The sequence below is a fragment of the Nanorana parkeri genome, unplaced genomic scaffold (genome assembly GCF_000935625.1).
Source record: "Nanorana parkeri isolate BGI_ZX_2015 unplaced genomic scaffold, ASM93562v1 scaffold1228, whole genome shotgun sequence".
Lineage (NCBI taxonomy): Eukaryota > Metazoa > Chordata > Amphibia > Anura > Dicroglossidae > Nanorana > Nanorana parkeri.
In genome coordinates, this window is record NW_017307496.1 from 281,022 (window position 1) to 306,082 (window position 25,061).

Here is a 25,061-nt window from a genome sequence, read left to right on the forward strand (position 1 = left end):
CCCACTCCCCGGCAAAAAACGACTGGTTCAATGTGCAAGAAAAAAAGAACAAAACAACACAAATGTTTAAATGTTGCTAATTTTACAAATTCTTACCTTCCAACAATGCTGTTGTTTGTTTGTTTTTCATTTAAAAATAAAATAAAATAAAAAAGCCCACTAAATGCTGAAACTGTTTTACAGTTTCCGCCCTATGGAAAGCTCTGGACAGCAAATCCAGTCCCCAGATTAAAATAGTTTTTACAGTTTACTGTAAAGGTGACATTATAAATAGGGTAAATATGAGCATGAAATGCTATGTGACCGAATGCCAGAAGGGTGAATTGTGCCAGTGAAGTATACACCATAATGTAACACCACTTGGTCTGACACAGTTTGAGAAGAGCCACAGACAAAATGCATAACTATTAGACCAGTAGTACGATCTGTACGCATGAGGAGCAAATGTGGATGCCCCCAAGTACTTTTGTACAGTCTTGAAAAACAGTTTATGACTGTTCCTGGGTTTTTGCATGAATAGCTTCTGATATGTGATCAAAACCATATCTAAGTCATAGAAAATAAAGGGTTTCTTCAAACACACACTACATTTTTCCATTGTCACATTTTTACTGCACAACTGCTTTAAACAATCAAGGTAAATGATCGGAAAATGTATAAGTACCTCTGGGATAATAACATCTTGAAATGAGAGCAAATGGAGTCAGGTGCTCCAATCAATTCAGCTGATTTTTGTATTGGCTGTGCACAGATGTGAGATAGCATTATTAAAAAAAAGTAGAAACCTGGGTCATTAGAAGTCTCATCAGACATTGAATGCTCCCAAATTAAAGAGTAACTCTGTCTTGCCCTGCCTCACTATATTTTGGATGGACTGGGCAAAGCTCAGTCTCTAATCAAGGCTTTCCTGTTGTCTGGGAGTCTAGAAGGGAGATCTCCAACCACTGTGGTGATGTTACACACTATGTTTTTATCTCCAGGTTCAGTTTTTTTTTTTAGCATTCTACATTAAAGTGTGCAGCGCCTACTCTATAGGAAAATCATGCACTTGGTAACAATACACATGCGTACCTTGTGTGCACCTAATCTTGTATTTTCAATCTTGTATTTTGAATTTTTTTTGCTTAAAGCTGAACTCCAGGCTGCTTCTCCCCCTCACCCCACCCCTCTCTAACTACTTGCTGGCATCAAAAATAACATTACAAAATGAATTACATTATTTAAATCCCCTTTTACTCACCTAAATCTGTGATCACATGGCTTTCTGGTTCCAAGACTTCTTCTATGTACAAGAGGAGGGTTTTTCGTTCAGGTGTCTGGGTCACTACCTGCATGACGTAGAAACTTCCTATTGACTTGCAAGAGTTGGGGCCTTCATAGGATCCAAAACAGAGTCTACAGGTGATGATGTCAGCGTGAGGGAACAGCCTAGTGCGGGGACATCTGCAGCACTGGATTACTGGTCCTTTGCACCCAGAAATGGCTGACTTAGGTGAGTATAAAATTCTGCAAAAGGTGATTAAAAAAACAAAAACAAATGCACTTAATAGGTTAGAGGGGGAGAGGTGGGAGGAGGGTTAGGTTTTGTCTGGAGATGAGTTTTAAGGTATATGTAAAGCCAAAACTATTTTTCTAGTTTTGGATAGAGTGGGGAAAGATAAAAACTCGTGTTGGGTTTGTACTGCTATCTGAAGCTCTGTTAGAGAGATTTACCCTTACTTCTTGTCTTGCTGATGCTTTCACCAGACTGGAAGTGAGGAAAAATCAACAACAGGGACACGCACAGAAAATATATTCCGATAGCCTTCCCCTATTCTGCTTAAGAACCACATTTTTATTTCTGCATGTGTTGCTGTTGGAGAGTTCCTATCGCTCCCTGTCCAGTAAAACATTGTCAGGAGGACAGGAAGTGAGTATAAATCTCTTTAGCGGAGCCCCAGACAGCAGTAACAACTCAACAAGGGTTCTAACCATACCTCAGTCTATCTAAAACAAAAAAAATAAGGTTTTCCTGGACATAAACTTTAATAAAATGCACATTACAACGTGGTAGTTTTCATTGTTGGAAAACATGATTTAATGTTTAATTTTCTCTTCAAATGATGTCCCATTCCTTAGCTTAATTTACTATTTGGAATTAAAATTGAAAATTAATTTAATCACATCACAGCGTATCTGTCCAATACAAAAATACTATTTAAGAGCAAATTAAGATATCCACAGGCATGAAATGAAGTTGTTCAATGTGTCTTTTATATATGCTGCCAGATAGCCAAGCCAACAGATTGCAATGGAAATGTTCTATTACTTAACTTTAAATAAGCTACCTCTCCCTTCTGCCCCCATAGCATACACCTGTACACTTGGCCAAGCCACAAGTAGGCGTAACAATTAACACAACAATTAACGACTTAAGTTTAGCTTGTAAATCGTTATACTTTTAGCCCTTAACATGTATCTTCTTTTGAAAAATCAGTTGTTATATATAGAAAATGTTGTCATCCAATTAGTACTTAGACTGTGAGACTGCTTAAATATTCTCGAACTGCAAAAATGTTGCTTTGCTTGTAAAGTTTTAATGAATACCTATCAATATATGCAACAATGTTTATGGTGCACTTATCTTTTCCACTCGCTGTGATTATTTCACTTTCATCTTGACACTCTAGGTGTTACAACTGTCAATGCTATGTTTTTAACCTCTCCGTTTACAAAACGTATTTAAACTTCTTTGAACACCAAAATGATTTCATGTGCCATTATTTTTCTACTTTAGGAAACGGAAAAATAAACATTTAACCCCTTCATGACTGAGCTAGTTTTTAGTTTCTGTTCCTAAATGACTGACACACTTTTTACATGTTTGCTGTGTGATTCTTCCACAGCAGCAAGTTTTGATTATTATTATTATTTTTAGAATTTTTTTAATAATAATTATAGTATAAAAATATATTTATATATAAAAGTTTTATTTTCCTAATTTTTGTACACTTTTTTTTTTTTTACACTTTGTAAAAAAAATAAGTGTAAATTTTTTTGTCAGTTTATATCAAGCAGTCACTATGACTGCTCAATAAATTAACTTTTTTTAATTTTCAGTTATTATCAGGCTGCTCCAAACTTAGGAACAGCTAATAATAACTTTAGAGACTGATCCTGACAGCATGTCAGAATCAGATCTCACTAAAGGTCTTTGATCGTTCCTAGACGATCAAAACTGATACATTTCACTCAAGAGATACATTTGTATCTAGTGCTTGAAATGTATCATTTAACATTGGGCCAGGCTATACAGCTGTCAAAACAAATAGCAGAGAGGTCAGTCACTGCTACCTCTCTGCTATCTTTAGCTGTCGGATACGGGATCGCTATTTAGCGCAACCCGTATCTGAATGTAAAGGCTTCATTCTTTCATTAATGAAAGAAAGAAGCTTTTACAAAAGCTTAACTATTTCATTAATGAATGCTTCAATAGTGAGGCATTCATTAATGACTGGAACTGCTGAGAATCAGCAGTTACCAGCATTACAGAGGCTAATATAACTCGGCACGTACAGTGTACTTGGCCAGTCATATAGCCACTTTGTGACGGGACGTACACTGTACGTCTCCCGTCACGAAGGGGTTAAACATATATTTAAACATCTACAAATGGTAGGATATCAATCTAAAACATGTTTGCACAGTGTATAGCTGTGTTAACGACACTCGCAGGGCAATACTGCCACTAGATGGAGCAGAGAAGCATATGAAGTCTCATCTATTGGCTTTAATGCGCTACAAACATCCTATGCACAGATGTACACTGTACCAACACATTATAAATCAGCCCCTAAGTGGTTTGGAAAGACACAGGAACTTCCAATGCCCCTTGGCTCCATCTAGTGGCAGTAATGTGCTGCAAACACCATTCCCACAGCTTTATGCTGTGTGAATGCTTTTTTTTTTTATTCTTTATTTTTAATTTTTAAAACAACATTTTACAGCATACACAGACCACACGTACAATCAGTAAATGAGGACACATAGGGATAAACATAAGAGGCATATCTAAATCCAATGATATTATTCGCTTAATGAGCAAAAAAAACCCACAGACATTCACGTTATAATATAGTATGCAACATCAGGGTATTAGGGGTGAGTGTAGTGTAGATCCTATTGGTCCCAGGGTATGATAAGCAACAGTTTCGATAGGCAGAGGTGGGTAAACCATGGGGTCCACCCTTCTGTTTCCAAGGTCTGGGGGAGGGGGTAAGACATCTAACAACACTAAAACAGAGGGATAAGGAAGGGAAGCAAAAAAAAAAGGGGGGTGTGCTGCAAGGGGGAGGAGGAAAATAGGTAATATAGGAAAGCAAGTATGTAAGAGGAAGTAGAGGTCATTGGAACATGAGGGACATTTCCGATTGGGGTGGGCTCCACTGGCAATCCCATCAGCTGTCCACTGGAGAAAGGTCAAATAGAAAAGGCTATGCCTTCGGAGGAATCCATGTATTCTAACCAGTAAAACCAAGTCTTACGATATCGCTCCTGCCTGCCCTGAGATGACAGAATCATGTCTTCCATTTCCCTAATCTCCTCCACTCTGCGTACCCACATGGATATTGTGGGGGGAGAGGGGTTCTTCCAAAGACTAGAGATGCAGGATTTAGCTGCATCCAGCAAGTGACGCACCGCAGATCTGGAATAAGCTATTCTAGTGTAATGACCCGTGAGGTTATCTCTGGACGCTCAACTGTGGAGTTTACTAGTCTAATGGCAGGGTTCAGTTTTGATTCCTTCCTTCACACTCCATTTAGTGTTTAATGGAGGGTTTGGAATCAATTACATCATTCCCCGCCACTTGGGCGACCTATAAGTTTTGTATGAGCAGAGGAGTGAGAGTAGGTGCAACAACACGGATCTCCTAGGTTCCCTGCTCAAGTTTAGGTGAACTGAGTATTGCGAATCCCCCAACACACCTGCATCCACAGCACCTCCGGCAAGTAGTATTTAGGAGAAACGTTACACACAGATCACACAACGTCACTACAGCAGGGTTAAGTCACTCGGGTGTTTGGTTGGAGGTACTGGTCAATTCAAGTTCCAGCAACTGGTTGGTAATGCTTCCTAATAGTGAATAACTCCCCTGATCAAGCTTTAAAAATCACAATACATAGGTATAGCTCCAGCAGGTGGTAATCAGCAGTGAACAAGTTAACAGTCTTTTGCAGAAATGTGGAAACAGAGACACAGGCTGGGATGTCCAGCAGGGGGTAATCAGCAGTGAACAAGTTAACAGTCCTTTGCAGGATTGTGGAAACAGAGACACAGGCTGGGATGGCAATCCCCTTCACAGCATAAAGTCCACAGGCTCAATAGTACAACCAGCAATCAATTTCACTCCAGCAACAGTGTTATGAACAATTTGTCAGCATGCCCTCCTGATACAGTGTCAAATGCCTTTAGGCTACTTGCGCGTTTGGGTGATCTCTGATGGGTCCTTTGGTGCAGATGCTGCAATGGTTCACTCCTGATCTTTGTTCAGTGCGCACCGTTCACAATGGTCGGACGCTGAACAAACAATCTTGCTCCCTTAAATCCCTCCTCGCCGAACACGAAGAGGAGGAGCTGGGTCCCATCCATGACGGAGCTGAAGGTGCGGAGCTGGTTGCCATCTTGGACGGCCCTGAGGAGGCGGAGCTGGTTTGCCATCCTGGACGGCCCTGAAGGGGAGGAGCTGGTTGCCGTCCTGGACGGCCCTGAAGGGGAGGAGCTGGTTGCCGTCCTGGACGGCCCTGAAGGGGAGGAGCTGGCTGCCGGGCTGGCCGTGCACGGCCCCGCCAGGCAGCGCTGCACTGAGGACGGGTAAGTCTGTTACACCTAGACATAGGAAAGTTATGTAGTAGGAAAATGGTGGCGTCCATCGGTATATCCGTTTCCGTAAATTTCCGTACAGTGTCACGAACCGTGGCCCAAAATTGTGCTTTTCTGGTAAGACCAGAAAATATGAAGTAGAGTACCCTCGTCCGCGTTACATCTCCAGCAGACGTTGGCAACTCCACCATATATTCTGTGTAAGAGCGCCGGTGTTCAGTACCATCTCGTAAGGATCTTATAGTTCGTCTCCTGATATTTAGTGCAAATCGATGAGTGTAAGGCAAAGTGAATAATGTTTCGATTTTGGGCATCTGAGAGAGTAATCCTAGCTCCTGCTCCCACCGTGTAAGGAACGCCGGTGTTCTAGGCTCTGGTGGTGTAGAGAGGTAAGCATAGATCAGTGAGAGAGTATGCCTCGTCGGACCCCTGGAATCATAGAGTCGTTCAAAAGACGTATGTGCAGTTCCAAAGCTCGCTGCTGGTGGTAAGGTATGTAAGAAGTGTCTCAATTGGTAGGCTTTCCATGGATCCAAACCAAAATCTCCATCAGGAGCGGTAAGGGATGCCACGGAGGGCCACGCGCCGCCCCGTATAAAATGGGAGGCCTGAAAGAGTTTCTACCCATAATTGGGTAAAGAGGGGGAGCCTCACCAATCAATCGCCATCTGGAAAAAGCTCTCGAACATACTGAAAGAGTAGTACCAATCAGGGGGTGAGCTTTAAGCGAGGGGGGGATATTCGAGGGGCACCATGCCGCTCTAGCCAGGAGAGTGAATGCTTTTTAAATCGTGCTGGTTCACACTTTTGCACTTCAGAACGCATGCACTTTTAGATACATATTATATGTTTTTCACACATTTTACATGTTTTTTTATTGTGGTTTCCTGGGTGAAAGGATGCTGTATTTCCATTGCTGCTTGTAAGATTGTTAAAAATGCAGTGGCAGACATATGAAAAGTACCAATGTTTGTAAGGCACAGATCACATAATGCATTTTATGTGCAGTTTCTTGCAGGGTTCATTTAACAGCACCAAAAACATGAAAGTATGAACCAGCCCCTGAAGGGGGAGCCAAAAAATGGATTCAGGTATAAACATGGGCATGAATGGCTGTTTACCTGCGCTAGCTCTTTATAGTATAGTATTGCTCTGTAGGTAATCAATGAAGAGTATCCTACTTCTTTGTGTTCTGTGTACTACCATTAGACGTTAAGCAGCTCTTTCCTTCATCCTCTGGGCCTCTTTGATCTGAAGCTCCCAGTTGTTCTGTAGTGTTTTTGTAACCTTTAGTGAATGTACTGATGTAGCTTACAAGGAAAACGTCAAATGCATACCGACAAATGTTTGCTTGTACATTTCCATGTGCACTCATGGTCCTAGACTCATAGATGAAGGATTTATGTGTACACACGTAAACATTTATACATGCAGAATCATGTATAAATCCTAACTCCATGGAAAACAGATGTGTCAGCTTTTAGTAGACACTGATTGAATGCATTATCTGCATGTTACTTTCTTGGGGATTTTAAAGGGCATTGTTGACTGGCTTTGATAGGCTAATGCAGTGTGCTTTTGATATCAGTAGAAGGCACTTCTGAGCTAATTTAGAATTTATTGCAGGTGTATTTGACCTGCAATTGACCTGCTTTAAACTGATTTGCATTTCCATAGACTTGTATGAAGAGAGATGCCATTCTGGAGCGAACAAAAGCCCGCTGATGCTGACACTTACAAGAGATTTTATCACCTGTGTTCATTAGTAGAGCATCAACACTATAATGTGGAATTGTAATGTCTGTGGTATTGGGTGCAAGTGGGAATAATGGCAATGGTTATCTTACCACTGGAGAAACCATGAGTTATAAGAATCCAAACTGTGAGTAGACTTGACAGCAGCCACTCAAAACAAATATAAACCGAGAGTGTAGATGGTCATTAATAACAGTGTAGTTCCACATCCAGATGTGGAAGACACTGCTAATTTAAGCAGAGAACTATGGCTCACACTTCTTAAAGGTTCGTAAAGATTTTAATATTATGCATGATAAACTGGTAAGCGCTCACTTAGTTCCCATATTTAAACAGTTCATTGTGTGAACATACTGTATTAAAAAGGCTACTCTTTAGACAGACTGTCACTGAAGTAGCCTACATCTGATGACCCTATTATGCTTATGCCAGTATGCAAGCATACATTAAAGGCAGTTTAGCCAAATCACAGTAACCTATTACTATATTTTTTGACTGCTTGTGGAAACCAGAATACCTCCAGTAATCTATACATAGGCATGGGAAGAACATACAACTTGCATACCCAGTAAGTAAAGGTTCAAACCTAGAACCCAAAATTGCAAGGCAATAATGCAACAATCCATTATTATACCATAGTGTAAATTTTACCTTATGTTTTGTAGTTAATGTCACACATTCATTAACATCATCCTAAATATTGGCTTTATATCCATCTGCATCTCTGTTGGAAAGATGTATTAGTATCATATAGAGATTATTATTTAGGTGGTACAAAGAGCACAGCAAAGCTACAACATTCAGTAACCATTCACATTTTAAAGATCGACTCTCATTGGTTGTCTTGGCTTTCTACACTTTGCTCTGCCTTTACCCTATTGAGTAGAACATATCCCCTATTCCATCTAAATTTGTTTACTTGCCTATTTCCTCCACTGTGCATGAAAAACACAAGAAAATAGTTTCTCGACAATGCTTTACCCTGTTCTTTATAGAAGCTGACAGAATGGAAGAGATCAGCACACATCACTCAAGCTATAACAAAGTGCATCATGGGTAATGGCGTGCAATTAGACATTACTGCTGTTTTAGGTGGCACAGGAGAACTCTGCAGGGGTTTTGCATGCATTTGTTTAATCCATAGCCCTGCTTCCTGAGCTAACAATGAAATTCAGTTTGGCTAATGAAATGGGACACAAAACCCTTATTTAAATGAATAAATAGGAAGTGTATTCACACAGTCTTTTATATAAATGTTGCTTCCATTCCCACATTTCGATATGAAGAATTAAAGCAGGTAAATCCATTACAATGAACTGGAAATCTGATGATGTGGAACAAATTACATCATTGTTAATTAAATTGCACACTATCATAAACTACTGAGAGAAAAATAAGTACAAAGACTGTATGCTGCTCTCACAAGTATATAATACAGAACACACATGCAAATTATTGTCTAGTAAGTTGGAGAAAATGTAAATACAATCATATACAACTCTATTAAAAGGAAGCAGCATAAGTTGCACAATCTTATTAAAGCGTACCTGTGGGCTGAATAAACTCTCTCCTGCTCTGATTAGAAGGCACCTCCAGATGATTGACATCTTTTCTGATTTTTAGAATTGTTCCCTGAGCAGCCAAACTAACCAATAAAGTGGAGCTGGGTGCCATTATTTGCACATCAGAGTATCTTAGTTTTTAGGCTTATTTTTCTAGCACCCTCCCAAAAGTCAAAAAGGTTGTGCAGGCACCAGAAGCTTTTTTTACTTTCTATATGTTTACATTTATCTGTACAGTCTTATATCTCAACCATCATAAACACCCACATGATCAGCTATACACCTTGAATATTTTCACATAGACCTGTTAACAGCTTGATGTCCACATGAAAGGTCCTAATTTAAAGGTATGTAGCACCCCCCTACCCTCTAGAGGCTATATGGGACCCCCAGAGGTCAGATAGGCTGACTTTTCATGTCACGGTAGAGTCATTGATGTGGACAAATGGGTTCCAGTCACATTTGGATCAAATTTAGAGTTTATTCTGCTGCCATATATTCAGAGAGAGAGAGAGAGAGAGAGTCACCCAACAGGTCACCCCTATGGTCACTGCAAACTCCAAAGAAAACATAATCACAGCTTTCACGGGTTTTACTTTATTCCAAACTAGCATTCTGTGGAAAGAGACAATTGGCCTTATCTTACTAACCGTTGTGTCTGCCCCTCCTCTCTGCCACTCCACTGTCATCCAATAGCCCAACATATACATTTAAATAATAACAACATACAAAGCCATTCACAACTCTGCCTGGCTACATCACTAATGTAATCTCAAAATATCACTCAAACTGTCCATTGCTCCTCTCCCAGGACCTCCATAACTCCCTCGTCACTACCTCCAAAGCTCACCATCAGGCTTTTTCCAGAGCCTACCCCACCCTCCGGAACTCCATACCCAATCTGTCTGGCTTTTTCCTACTCTGTGTGTTGTGATCCCTCATAAAACTCATCTCTTCAGAGAAGTCTATCCTCCTCCTAAAAACTGTACTTCTCCCTCCATCAACTCATCCCTTACAGTTGTCACCTTTTGTATCACTACTAATCCTCTTGTATGGATTTGTATTGTAACTGTGCTGTGTCACTTTATGTTTTAAAGCACTACACAAACTGTTGGTGCTACATAAATCCTGTATAATAATATTATAACTTGGCTGTAGCAGTCAATGCAACTTGATCTTCCTAAACATAACACCTTACTGTAAGGTCCAGCTGGCTTGTCATGCACCTCCAGATGAAGTCCCTAATTTCTTCCAAAGATTAGGCAACACTCCACCCAGAGAAACCCCTCTAGCAAGGCCATGGCAGCCTAGGTTTTAGACTCAGGTCTTAGTTCAATAGCACATGTTTACCCTCCCTAAGCATTAGGCCTAGGAGGGTGAGACTTCCAGAACACACCCTCCCCAGGCAGGAGGCCTGGGGGAGGGAAGAGAGCTTCTAGCAGGTTCCCCAAATATTTATACCATCCCCCAGCATGCACCAATGGCAAGAAACCTCCTAGTACTTGGCCATAGAGACATACATTTTCATCGCTCGGCATTATTGTACCTTCTTGCTCTATTGTTAGGGACACATCTCAGCAGCAGCAGATATAAGCAAACATTAACATTGAGCTCAGGAAAACCCGTAGAAAGCTAAACTATCAATATATATTAATAATGTTTATGTTTGTAGGAAGAAGGGATGAGCTTGCAGTTTGTGTCAATCATGTTGGGGAGCAGTCATTTAGCAGTGGAAACAATAACGCAATGTTAGCGGTACCACCATTAAATGACAAATCCCTGGCTGGTTTGTTTTGCAAACAGAAGCCTGCAGAGGATTTGACATTTTGTGGTGGTAACACGACAAATACACAAATCCTTTAAAAAACAGGCTTTGTGGATGCTTTAAAGCTGCGTGTGGCTATAAACTTTATCCACAGCACTGGCCCCTTGTAGTGTACTGACTATGCAGATAGCTCTCATGCAGCCTTGATTTAGGGATACTTTATGTAAACATTAATGACATGTACATATTATTTTCACAGCTGACACTGCAAGTTTCCATAGAGAGAGTTAGCTGGGGGGCCCATCAAAATCCTAATTTTGCTGTGGGGCCCATAACTCATAGTCATGACCATGATAAGGACATTAGTGATAAATCAATAACTGCATCTTGAGTAATGGCTATCATGTCGTCCAGAAGGCACAGGATGTTGATTGACAGCCTTCAAACTGATTTGTTTTCTAAACAGTGCATTAAAATATAACAGCAAGTATAGGCAAATGGCCTTAACATTGTTAATTTATTCCAGTTGCCACAAAACCACTCAACGGCCAACGCCCAAGACCTTTACTATGGAACACGACAGAAGATCTTTCTACAGGGTATAACTCATTAGTCAGGGAAACTTCAATGATCGTTTGATTAGAAAACGAAAACCAAAGAGCGCCTTTCCCTGTGTAGTAATACTTTATTCATACAAATCAGAAGTAAAAACATACTCACAAATTCTAGTGAACAGAAGGCTTTCGACATGATTCTGCAATTCTGTGCAATCATGTAGAAGGCCTTCTATTCACTAGAATTTTTGGGTGTGTTTTTACTTCTGATTTGTATGAATAAAGTATTACTATATAAGGGAAGGCGCTCTTCTGTTTTTGTTTTCTAATTGTTAATTTATTACTTAATTGCTTTGCTGGAAGTTTATCCTTAAAACCTGCCAATTTTAGCAGAGCTTTGACTAAGTGAATAGTATTCTTGCCGTGTAGTGCTGGTAGCATGGAGGCATTTTTTTGTAATGAAAACTGCATATATTTACTATGCTGTTCCTGTATTTGTGTTGGTTGCTTGCTTTTTGCTTTGATTTTCCCCAACAAAAACCCAAGAAAGCTCTAGAATAGTTGGTTTCCAACCCTACTAGTCCTAGCTTGTGTCTGTATATTGGTGGCGGGGATATAAGATTTTAAATTTCTTTGAAAGCATTGACTTATGCAATAGCTCAGTGTACTTTGAAAAGTGCTGTCAGCAATGTCTGTGCTATTTTAGGTATATAAAAAAAAAAAAAGAGTGAAAGCTATTAATGTTTTTTTTCTCATACTGAAATGTGCTGTCAGTGGCTTCCTTTTTTTGTCTGTCTGGGGCGCTTTTATATTTAAAAAACAGGTACTTGTGTATCCAAGCAAAACAGGGGTCCTAATGTCCACAAAATGCAAAACAAATATTGCACATAGAGGAGTGATGCTTCATAACACCTATATCTTTAATTTGCACATGTATCACTGCTGGCATCACAGTAAAATCTGTTTTCAGGTTTCCATGGTAGCAAGCAGCAAGCTAATCATTAATTAAAATGTGTGATTTGTGAAGAAATTTATGATGAGTTTTATTCATGTATCTTCTTTTAAGTTGTAAACTGTTTCACACATTTTGTTATGACTCCTTAAATGCATTAGAAATATTTTTTTTAATTGAAGGTAAAATATAAAATCAGGAGAAAACAACTAAAAAAACCTTTGACAATGTCCACCATGCTAATTTTTAAAGTGTATCTCTAGCCAAAACAGTTTTATATGGACACGTGTTCCAATGACAACTGTTACTGTTGTTAGATATTCCTTTCACTTACACTCACTTCCTGTTGTGTATTTGGGACATGAAGTGAAGGGTAATCTCCCCAATGGGACCCAGAAAGCCAAAAAAATTGGCTATAGCTAAATTTTAATGAAGGTTTCTTTAGTTTTTCATTGTAGTCATTTGAATCCACTCCATTGTAAAGATTATTGCATAACTGCTCTCATTGCATTCTTAATAATTAAAATCTTTTTGTATGTATCATATAGTTAATATAAAAGAAACACCCTGAAAGTAAGAGAGACAGCTATCTCCACCTTCACTTTTATCTCCTGGGCTATAGCAGAGAGCAGCAGGCCTTGTGATTCTCAGCCTCTCCATGGCAGCTAAGAGCCTCAAATGTCCTTGTTCATTTTACCTGTAAAATCCCGGCACCCTGATGTCACCCTGAACATGCTCTCCCTCAGCTGCCTCCAGCTGCCACCAACCTGGAGCCTTCTTACATCTCTATGGTCAGGAGTTCTGACTCCCACACCACAGAGTGACAGATAGGGAGTTAGGGCCAGTGCATGATGTTCGAATACATGACTCCTCCAGGTAGTACATAGCAGCTAATGAGTGCCCTGTCATGTGGAGGAGAAGACAAGGGTTAATCAATGTATGACATGCCGTCCCCAACTGCACCTACAAAAGAACCCAGTTTGCCTTGACGTTCTTCAATTTCTCAAGAGGAAAAGGGCACTTATCACCATTGTGTCTACATGTATTTCCACGCTCGCTGCTACTGCACTGACACCACTTCCTCACTCCTTGCCATTGTCCACATGTGGTACCCCACTCACCACTACTGTGCAGATGTTCACTTCCGTATTCATCCTATTCATCATATGAAATGAGCGGGCACACTTTTATTAGTATGATTTAAATCAGGAATAGCCAAACTCCAGCCCTCCAGCTGTGGTGAAACTACAAATCCCATGATGCATCTCCCTCTGGGAGTCATGTCTGTGGCTGTGAGAATCTTGTAATGCCTCATGGTATTTGTAGTTCCACCACAGCTGGAGGGCCAGAGTTTGGCTACCCCTGCTTTAAATGAAATCTGTACAGAGAGTAATATGTAGGCTGCCATTGCTAAACCTTCTGAAAATGTTAGTTGCCTGGTTGTTTCTGGATTCAATACTTTAAGAGTTACTAACCAGAACAACATGCAGATAATAGGACCTGAAATTCTGATCTGGAAACGTGTTTTGTGTCAGTGACTCAGAAAGTATTGGCCATTGGATCAGTATGACAAATACTTTAGGGAACAAGCTTTTGCAGAAGGAGAGGTGAGCAATATGTCTTTCAGCACAGGTTTGGTAATTCTGAAAACACAGTGTAATAATGAAAACTTGGCACATAAAGATCTGAACTGAATGGGGTCTGCTTTTTATAAAGAGTAATGTTTTATTACGGTATATACAAATTAAATTTTATTACGGTATGAGGTTTATTTTAAGATTTTCCAACTACAGAAGAAATGTAGACTGCAGGCACTATACTGGGACTGTAATGAATTTTGCTTACCTACAATATTCATTTTAAGATGTTCCATGGAGGCAGATGGTCCGTGTCTGACACTAATACCTCTTGCTCTGTTCACAATCCTTCCTATTAAATGGCTGTTGTAAACCTGGCAAGCATGCCATATATTTGTTTCTTTGTAGCTGTATTTGAACTGGAGTAAAAAGCAAAAACATATACAGTTTATAAGTCACATTGTATTTCACAGTTTACTTTAAACTTTAAAACAATAAAGTGACTCACTCACTCCAAGAGAAATGCTAGCAAAAGCTCACCCCGCAAGAAATAATGTTTCCTCTAAAACCCACACTCTTCCAGGAGTATGGATGTTCTTGTCCCCCCCACTGCTCTCAATAGTTCCTCTCATTGACTCCTACATCACACCAGGAAACATAATAATAGTTTGCCTTTTTTCATAGACTAATACATACACTGAGTGGCCAGATTATTATGACCACCCCATCAGTACTTCGTTGGGCCACCTCGTGACTCCACGAGATGTTGAAAGGTGATGCGAGGAATCTGACACTGCACTGTTGCCCTTCTGTTGTCTTGTACCAGTCTTGCCACTCTCCATTCTGCCCTAACATTGACTAGTCGCTGCTGGCCACAATTCGCACGCTCAGACCCAGATTTTCGGCTGACAAATCTGGGTCCAGTCTTTAAACACTTTAACAACAGCTGCTCTTGAACATTTAACACATTCTGCTGTTTTGCTGATACTCGCTCCATGCCTCCGAGCGCCAACAATCATCCCACGTTCAAAGGCTGTTAAATCGCATTGTTTACACATATCTTCAGAAAAAAAATCACTTCAACTGTTGTGGTAAACAACCTGCTTCCCTATTTATAATGGTCTGGCCCTCTAGCAACTTCAGCGCAAATTTATAGCTAATTATAGCTACTTTTCCTACAAACGTCAGGTGGTCATAATAATCTGGCCACTCAGTGTATAGTGTATGTATATGAAAAAAATTGCATATTAAGACTTGTTAATGACTAGAAAATTACCAAATCATGTGTTCTACTTGGGTTTGCAGATCATCAGCGGCAGCTATTCTTCAGCCTTTCAGGTCATGTGTGCTTGTAACTTGGGGGTTGGTTCAAACCATGAGTGCTCAATAGACCTGGGAGGGAATGTGAGTTGAGTGTGTTTAGCTGTCAGGTGCTGTGTTACTGGCAATTAAAAGCTTGGCCCCAAGAGGGAGGCTGTTGTGTGTGGCCACTGGCCATGGAGAGTATCATAGGTCTTTTGTGACACTTGTCAGTTTAGGGTAAAGGTACATCCATGGATGCCTATCAGCTGCATTGGAGGGTTTTGTTTGAGTGAATGGTTATGAGCCAAAAGAATGTTTCATGTGTGGCTGCTGTGAGTGGGTATTAGAAGGGTGAAAGAATACTGAAGAGTCCAAAAGCTGTGTGGCTTAGTCTGTGGTGGGAAGTTAAAGGTGGTAATAATGGCAGAAGATGCGTAAATGCGAGTCTGGCGTGCAATAGAGGTGAAAAGTACACAAGGGTTGAGAGTGGAAAAATGTGTATTGCGTGTTCTCATCCAGCAGAGTTTAAGGATAAGGTGGAAGAGAAGGTGGTTTTTTCTTTTTGAAAATATTTTTATTGAGTTTTCAAAAGCATAGTAAACAAGCAACATGACATTTACGCCCAGTCCTGCGAAGAGCGCAGAGAGCATACCAGTACAATGGCATTACAAGGGGTAGAACATGTGTAATTCAACCCAGAGATGTAAAAACATTTTAGTTCAGTAAAGAATAAACATGACAAATATTCTCATTGCTGTGAAGAACACAGAGATCATACCAGTACGATGTCATTACAAGGAGTAGAACATTTCCAATCAAATCAAGAGACGTTAAAACATTTCAATGTAAGGACAGAGATAAAAACAAAAACAAACCAGAAAAAAGGGGAATAAAGACGGAAAAGCAAGAAAACTTGTCAGTCCGTGGACGGATATTTGGATCTCAACATGTAGTATATCATGTAGACTTCAAATACCAAGTGGACCATGGACGCCAGAGTTTGTCAAATTTGTCTAGATTGGAGCATCGGTGCGCCAGAATCCGCTCATAGTTGTAATGAACATGAACCAACTCCAGCACTTCGCTCACTTTAGGTATTCAGGCAGCTGCAGCACCCATGGCTACCTTAATACCTGATCAGTGATTGCATCTGATAGGATGCATTTAATGTTCTGTTGATCATTTTCCATCCAGCCCAGTGAATATTTTCTTTTGTCAACCTGGGTGGTGCTTTTAGTGCCACCCACAGCTGGAAGTTTGAAATGTGTGCTATCTATGGTGTGAAAGAAAGTGTATATATGAAATTCTTTGTGCTCCATCCTGTTTTTGTATTCCACCATCTTGTCACTCTCTCTTTTGACTTTCTCTTTCTAAAGAAACTAAACTTTGCAAAAAGTACCAGTCTCAGCCAAAACTAACTGGCTTTCCTTGAAGGTCATTTGGCTGATAAAATTGAGGTGCATGCACAGTCAGATTTATGATAATTATAAGGGATATGAACTAGTGTGCTGGATAATAAACTTTAGGAAATGCTCATTCTGAGACTGAGTGTATGTGTCAGTGTGCATTCCTTGCATGGTCATGCTCAAAAAAGGGGCAATCTTTTATACAATAAGTTTCTGACAAAGACAATACCTACCATACCAGTTGTGGAGAAAGGAGCACCGAGACAAGCCAGGACATGTCTGCTGCTTCTCTCCAAAGTTTGCAACATGGAGCTGGCCTGGAGGGAAGACAGACTCCCATTGGCCCCAAGTGGTGGGGTGGCTCCCACAACGGACTCCCCTCCTGGAGGCTATGGAGTCCAACCTCTTATTCCTAGCTACCCGGAGCCAAGTCAGCAGCATAGGCAGGATGTCTTCATTGATGGGAGAAAAGTAACTGGCTTCCGTGACACGGGTGCCTACTTAACTATTGCTGACCCCAGTGTTGTGAAACCTGAAGCAATTGAGAAAGGCCCCGGTTTTTCGATTGGACTAGCGGGGGGTGCCAGGAAACATATCCCCAGGGCTTTGGTTCGCCTGGACTATGGATTTGGGGAAAAACTTTGTTGGATTGGAGTAATGGAAGGCCTCCCTGCTGACATTCTTCTAGGAAATGATCTGGGAGTACTTGATTGTCAATTTGTGGGGACTGTGACACACAGCCAATCTCTGGGAATAGAGCAGATGGCTGGGGCAGAAGTGATGCCAGGCACATCTCTATCAAGGATTTACCCCGTTAACTATGTAATGGCTCATGTCCCTCCGGTGGAATCCCCAGTGTCTCAGAGGACACCCCATGCTTCTGGACACAGGTGGAGACGTGCAGTTAGGGCTCACCCACCAAAATGTTATAGATGTGGACATCGGGGGCATATGCGGGCTAACTGTCCTAGAAGAAGTAAGGAGATGCCCCCCGGAGGAGTCTCATTTTGCTGGAGATATAAAGTCGGTGAAGAAGATTATCCTAAGAGTTTTCGAAATGTGTACACGAGTCAACACCCATCGGTGATCTCTTGCTGGAAGGAGTTTTATTGAAATCAAATAGGCGCCCTTCAGAAGAAAGGCAGCTGAACGGACACATGTACCCATAAAGAGGCCTGTGAAGGCCCCTTGCTGGTACATGTTAAAAAGGGGGGGGAGAGGTGTGGAGAAAGGAGCACCGAGACAAGCCAGGACATGTCTGCTGCTTCTCTCCATTGTAGCCTCTCCAGAACAAAGGACACATGAGGGGAGGGGGTTAGTTGCTCAGCAACAGCCTGTGTACTGCCCCTTCCCTCCCCTCTCAGGCCGGCTCCTCCCGGGACCTTTGTAAGTGTTTGTGGGAAGGCTGCATGCTCTCTTCCTCGCTGAATGGTTGACTGGAGGCTGCGCTGAGGCCGGTCTCTGTCTGTGGATTCAAGGGATACGGACTTAACCCTTCCTGTTCTGCTCCACTGCTGCTGTGAGGCCTGCTGGGATCTGTTGTTTTACCCGTACTGGATGTACTCACACGGTGCCTTGTTACCTGTTGGATTACCTCTTGCTGCACCTCTGACCCCTGGACTACTAGCCTTGTAACTCTGGATCTACTCCTTCCTTGGCCCGTTGCCTACCTTCTAGGTGGACCCTCCCCGTGGCCTGCAACCCCCCAGGACCTAACCCCGGCCTTTGTACATTGCTTTGTACACCTGAATTCCCCAATAAACACCCCGCACGCCGGGTTCCGTGTGATTTGCCTCTGTGTATTCTCTCTGCGCTCCTAGTTCGTCACACCAGTCACAGCCAGTAGTGCTTTTCACACTTCAGATACTGTATAAAGCTATGAGGCTGTATAAAGCTATGAGGCTACATAAGTGCCTAGATGCCCACACATACCAGGAAGCACATTGAAACTTTTATGTAGGAATTTTGGACAAAATTTACATTTTTCGGGATACTACTTAGGTCAATTACAATTTTTAGATGTTCCCTACAACATAGTAAATATTCAGTTTTTGAGTTCAGGCTCACTTAAAAAAAAATCTCATACATCTTGGAATAAATATGATAACATCTGTATATGCATATTAAAAACACATTCATTTTTTAGTCCCCACAACATTTTTAGGACACGAAAATCTTTTTTATATTACTGGTTCAGGTGGGGTTTTGTGAAATGTTCATGCCACTGATCTACAAAACTGAATATGCTGTTGAAGGTAGCGGAATATGTGTCATGTGTGACAATTTTTCCTTTTAAACCATGTTTATTTTTTGCAGCCTAGTAGGTTCTTGTAAACCTGTTGTCTTGTTTCAACATGAGTCAGTCTCACACCCCAAAAGCCTTGATAAACATCGGAACAGCATTCTAGGGCAATAAATTAGCAAGAACTGCTGCAGGCATCAATGAATAAAGACACAGTTACTTAAGGCTAGGTTATAGGTCAGTTTAATAGCTGACCTTTTTGCCCTTGTATACTCCATTAAGCTTAATGGCTTTGGTTAATTTGTCCTAATACAGCCTTGGCTGCACTTCTGAGTAGCCTGTGTAGAAAATAAAGCAACTTCTGTGTTATAATCCAATTGGCACAATCCTAGACTACAGGATGAATGGACATTCAGCTAAGGAACAAGTTGTAGGAAGAAGTCCGAACAAGAAAAAGAGTAATTGATTCATTCCCATGTTCACAAGACACCATTGAGACAGTAATAATTAAATAATTGACAGCTGTGGTATACATTTTTTGGTGGTGATTGCAGAGAATTTCTAAGAACCTACAAGGACTTTTGGATGAGTATTCTTATAAATAAATTTAACATTTATTTATACGCACAACTTTTTTTTAGTTTTGGATAGAATGTGGAAAGGTGCCTTTCAGGTTTAAATGCTGATTACTTCTTTGTGTTCAAGGGACAAGGTTTTACCAGCCAGGAAGGGAGAGAAAATCTGCAACAGGGAAACAAACAACAATAAAGATCTGACAGTGGTTCTAGCAATCCCCTACTCAACTTAAAAAAAGTAAATAAATACTACTGTTTGTATCGCTGGTAGAGAGATTTCCCCTCACTTCCTGTCCTACAGTAAAACCTTTTTAGAAGACAGGAGAGCCTTCAACTGCAGTAAAACCTGACAGGAGTTCAAATCCTTCCCCACTCTAAAACTAAAAGAAACATTTTGACTATAAATACTCTTTCAAGCTTGCCAAGGTTAGCCTTTTTAACATTACATTGCTCTTTAAACACAGACACCGAAAGGTTCCCACAAGGAGCTTAATTACAGTACAGTTCTTACAAACAGTACAGTTCTTACACATTCACATATTTAGCATATGTAACAGTTGTTTTTTTTTACTTTTACAGTATGGCTTGGCTTAAGTACAGCACCAGCAGCACCCCAATCTGATTCATTATAAGTTAAAAAACGATTTTTTTTTTTTTTACATAGTCTTGGATATGACACCTGATCCTTTATCCAGCTCCACAAAAGGACTAGTAGGAGTAGCAGTTGCAACAGACCTAAATGCTATAGACAAAGGGGGTAGAAGTATATGCGGATACACTACAGGAAGGGGGCATGGCCTGTTTGATCCAGCATTATTCCCAAAATATAGACTAGAATGTTAGAAGTGTATGGAGATACACTAGGGTGGACCTGTTAGGTAGACTGCACATTGCCCCATGATTTTCTAATGGCATCCCAGCTCCTCTCATCCTTGTATCCCCAGTTATTCCCAAAATATAGAATTCAGGTATGTATTTGGAAGAAATTGGGTAGCATTAGCACAGTACACAAGCACTTGTAGAGGCATCAAATTGAAATATCTCTGCAGTGTGGGCCTTTTTTTTTTACCATATGTTCTGCCAAAAGGACCTTGTGGTCTACAGCCTTTTCCTGCAGGTTATCTGGCAGCAAAAGGCAGATCCTATTCATTCTTAAAGGGTTCATAGCAACCACTTTCTTTTAGAGTGCTGCTAATGCACCATTTTCCTCCACCTGAAAGTGATATTAAAGTCAAAATGTTTTAAGCTACTTCAAATGCCAATTAAATAACTTACAATGGATGCAGCTCCTTGATATTTAGAAGTTTCATTTTCCTACAGAATCAGCCTGTCCCCTGAACACTGGCCCTGATATCATGTTTTAGGGTGTCTCCTGTCCCTGTCAGGGTCCTATGGAGCCACCCTTGTGTCTCTTCAAACACACAAGCACAGGAAGGCAAGCCACTCCCTAGCTCCCTGCTTCCCACCCCTAACTCTTCCCTTATCCAAGCTAGTAGATGGACAGCTGCTGAAGATGGTGTCGTTCCTTGTGATCTTGTACTTAACAAGAAGCTCAGGGAAGCAAACCTGGGAAAGTTGGAGCCAGCTGTTCAGAAACATAATGACTGTAAGTGCTTGAGCAAAAATTTTAAGAACTATTTTGTTGAGTGATATACATCTGTTTGATTTATAGTTATTATTGAAAAAAATGTGAGTGTTTCCTGCCACTTGAAGGGCGCATTGCAGCCACTTTATTTCATAATGCTGCCAACATGCTATTTTCTCCTCCGCCTCCAGAATACATAGCAGTCCTTTTATTTTGAAAATTTTTTAATTTGCCCTTTTCTTCCTTCTCCTCAGGGGCACATAGTAACCATTTTTTAGGAGGACTGCTAATGCACCCTTACCCTCCTTCTCTTCTTCCTCTTCCTGTTCTGCAAAATCTGGTCATAGAAGGAGGAGGAGGGTTGGAGTGCATGCAGTGAGGAGGAGGGATGTGGTTCTGGCGTTGAGGAGGAGGGGAAAGAAAGGAAGGCAGCAGAAAAAGTTAAGTATATAATCCCATGACCATAGGCTGCTTGCCTTTCCCAAGAAAACGGAAGAGGAAGTCAGGATGATCCATTCAGCTGTCATTGACTGGATGTTGTATTTGTTATATACATTTATTTTACACATTTTTTTTAAATAGTTTCCAAAATTTACATATTTACTAAATTAATTTGGACAATTTCTTTGCACTGCAACCCTTCCATATAATATAGCAAGACGTTTCTGGACCTTTTTCTTTTTAGCAGCCATGTATTTTGGGCCTGCTAATGCTTCCTTTTCCTCTTCCTTCTTCTTTCAAGGGCAGATAGCATGCATTTTGTTTCACCGCTGGTGATGCTCCCTTTTCCTCCTCCTACTCCTCAAGGATAGCATAGCAGCCATTTATTTTTGTCCTTCTAATGCTCCTTTTTTATCCTCCTTCTCTAAGACGCTAAGCTGCAATTTGTTTTGCACTCTTTTCCTCCTTCGTCTCTTCAAGGTCACAGAGGTGTCAGTTGGCTTTCTAGTGTTGCTCCTGCTCCTGCTAATCTCGCCCTGCCAAATGGTAACAAGGGCGGTCCACAGACTTCTGCTCTGCTTCTGTGGAAGCGAATGAAAAAAAATTCAAAAATAAATTAGAAAACCAGCTGCACTCCTTACCGGAACAATGGAAGCCCTGCAACAGCAGGTGGGTGCTTGTAGCGACCACGGACGGCACCGTGTATAGTACAAGAGTGTAAAATAAATGTCACCAGTACACCAAAAGTATTTCAGCAAAAGTCAGTTTATTGACACATGGCCATTCAGCACTGAATGGCCATGTGTCAATAAACTGATTTTGCTGAAATACTTTTGGTGTGCTGGTGACATTTACTTTACACTCTGAAACAAAATTCAGACCCATGGCCAGCATCCTAATGCCAGCTTTGACTAACACCTCCTTAATACGGGGCAATCTGGCATTCTTGCCACACGAATCCTACAGAAATGCCAGGTGTCCCGTTCAGATGCGGCCACTGTATCCAATGAAGCAGCCACATCTGTAAGCAGCACTTTGCATGTAATTGTATATGATACAATTACATGCAGTTTGGAATTGATAACTGTTGCTGGATGCACAATTACATACAGACTGTTGCTTACAGATGCGGCTGCTGCTGTCATTTACTTGAATAGACACAGTGTCCACCACATCTGAACAGGACACTCGGGATTCCTGCCATAAGAATCTGTAGGTTCTTTCTGCAGGAATCCCAGATCACGCTGTGTGAATGTGGATTTACACACTAGTTACACCTTTTTTTTTTTTTCAACAATATATCTTTATTGAATTTTGTAGTAGTTCGAACAACAAAGTAGCCAATGTGCAGATACAGTGACAGAAAGGTTACATCTTTTTTTATGCCCAGTGCTACACTACAATGTCAGGTACTCTGCCACTATTATTTTACCCAGTATGCCACATGCCTCCTGCCATTACTTTGCAGAGAAATCCATCCTTGTGCTCCACCAGTGGAACAACATGAGGAAGCAGGGGGTAGAGGAGGAATACGTGGGAGAGGAAGGTTGGGGAGCTCCTGGGAAAAAGGAGGAGGGTTGGCCGTGCTGACAGTGAGGAGAAAGAAAATTACCCAACTCTAAGGCAACATGGCAAAGAAGCTCTTTGCCACATTTCCTCATGGTGGCTGTATCCTTTGCTCAGTGCAGCAGCTGTGTGTGTAAAAGTACTCCCTATTTTGCCTTTCTGTTTGCCATAGCAACTATAAAATTTACTAAAATCCACATTATTAAAAACAAAGTCTGCCAGGCCTAAAGTGAACAACAGACATTCTGCTTGCAGAGGTAGTACATTCCTTTTTTAAACAGTGTTTGTATTTGAGATATTTACAACTTTAATGTCTCTTTTTTTAAGTGTACGTTCTTTCCTTGTAGGTCCTTGCCGTGTTGAGGAAAGCATGGGCAGGGATTGTAGTGCAACCTGAGCAATTCCTAGACCAAAACAGTGCCCTGTTTCTATGCAAAAATGTACATATTGGGTTCCTTGCAAGATAGGGATGCCAGCTCAGACACTGGCCTTGAGGTGACTATGGTGACACAGAGTCTCCTTGGCATTACCTGCATATTGTTCTGTAAGAGCTAAAAAACAGCTTTTTGATTTGGCATCAAATGCATCACTGGGCTCTTCTGACAATCTGGTTGAGGGGGATTGATAGCATTATAAAAAAAAGATGTACAATGACCTTTCAAAAAATGTTGAACTCTCACTTAAGTTACTCAATGAAAGAGAACAGGAAATAAAAACTAACACAGATCAATGAAGAGAGTTGTAAAGTTGTAGAGAGATTATTCTTATTGAAGCCTTTAAAAAAAGAATGTATCCAGTTTTGAAGTATCCAGTATTGGATTAAATAAAATTAACATATACTAGTTAGTACATGTATAGTACATAAGTGTTAGTAGCATGTCTAGAGATCCTATGCCTCTCACAACCTCCCAGTTTCTTCAGATGGTTGCTTGTTGCAGTTGTTGGAATCCCAGTATTCTTGTCAGGTGTGGGCTAATTAATCCTGTCTCTGTGTGTCTTGCAGACTGCAGCATGACTCTAGTTAGTTGTTGAATAAATCTGTTCGCATGCCTCTAGTTCTGGGATTGGCTATGTCGCTGGTGGCACCCTATTTAAGCATCAGCCTGTTCCTTTGTGCTTGTGATAGGGATTCTTTGCTGATCAAGTACGCACCTATAATCTGATTCTGGTTTTGTCTCTTCAGATTCTTGCCTGCCTGCTACCTATCCTGACCCTTGGCTACGTTAAATGGATATTTCCTTGCCTGCTGCCAGCCCTGACAAATTTGCTACATTTCCTGGATTCCGCTTCTGCTGCTTCTAAACCCACGTACCACTGCCCTGTGCTGCGTTTACTGTTTGGGTCTGTAGCAACATCCTTGGCCAAAGTATATACTACAAGTCCTGAGGGCATCCAAATATCGGTAGGCGCACTAGCATTAAAGTGACACTAAACTCAGAAGTTAAATCTTAAAAATGCATTTAAGTACCTTACCTATTTACACACATGTATATTATTTGTATATCACTTGGCTGTAGATCTTCAAATCCTCTCTGAATTCAAGCTGACCCTGTCTGTCCTTCTGGAGGGTAGCTACTTTTGTTCTCTGTGTGTGTGTTGTAAGGTGGCCACCACTCCAAGCTATTTTTGGTTGCAAAAGTGGAAATGCACTTTAATCTTCACACAATGCTTATAGCTGAAACTTTTTCTGCTTACATTTACTTTCCCTTGTTCCTCTCTCTCATATTTCTCTGATATTGTGTCCTTTTTTATGAAACCATTTTGTGACACCATCATGCTATTCATCTGGGCGACATCCAGCAGACCTTGTGTATCAATCTGTGACATCATATGCTTGATTCACCAGAAAAAGAGAGATCCATGTGTTTGCTTATCGAGATTCCTTAGGCAAGCTCCTGTCAGCACAATCATGGCACTGCT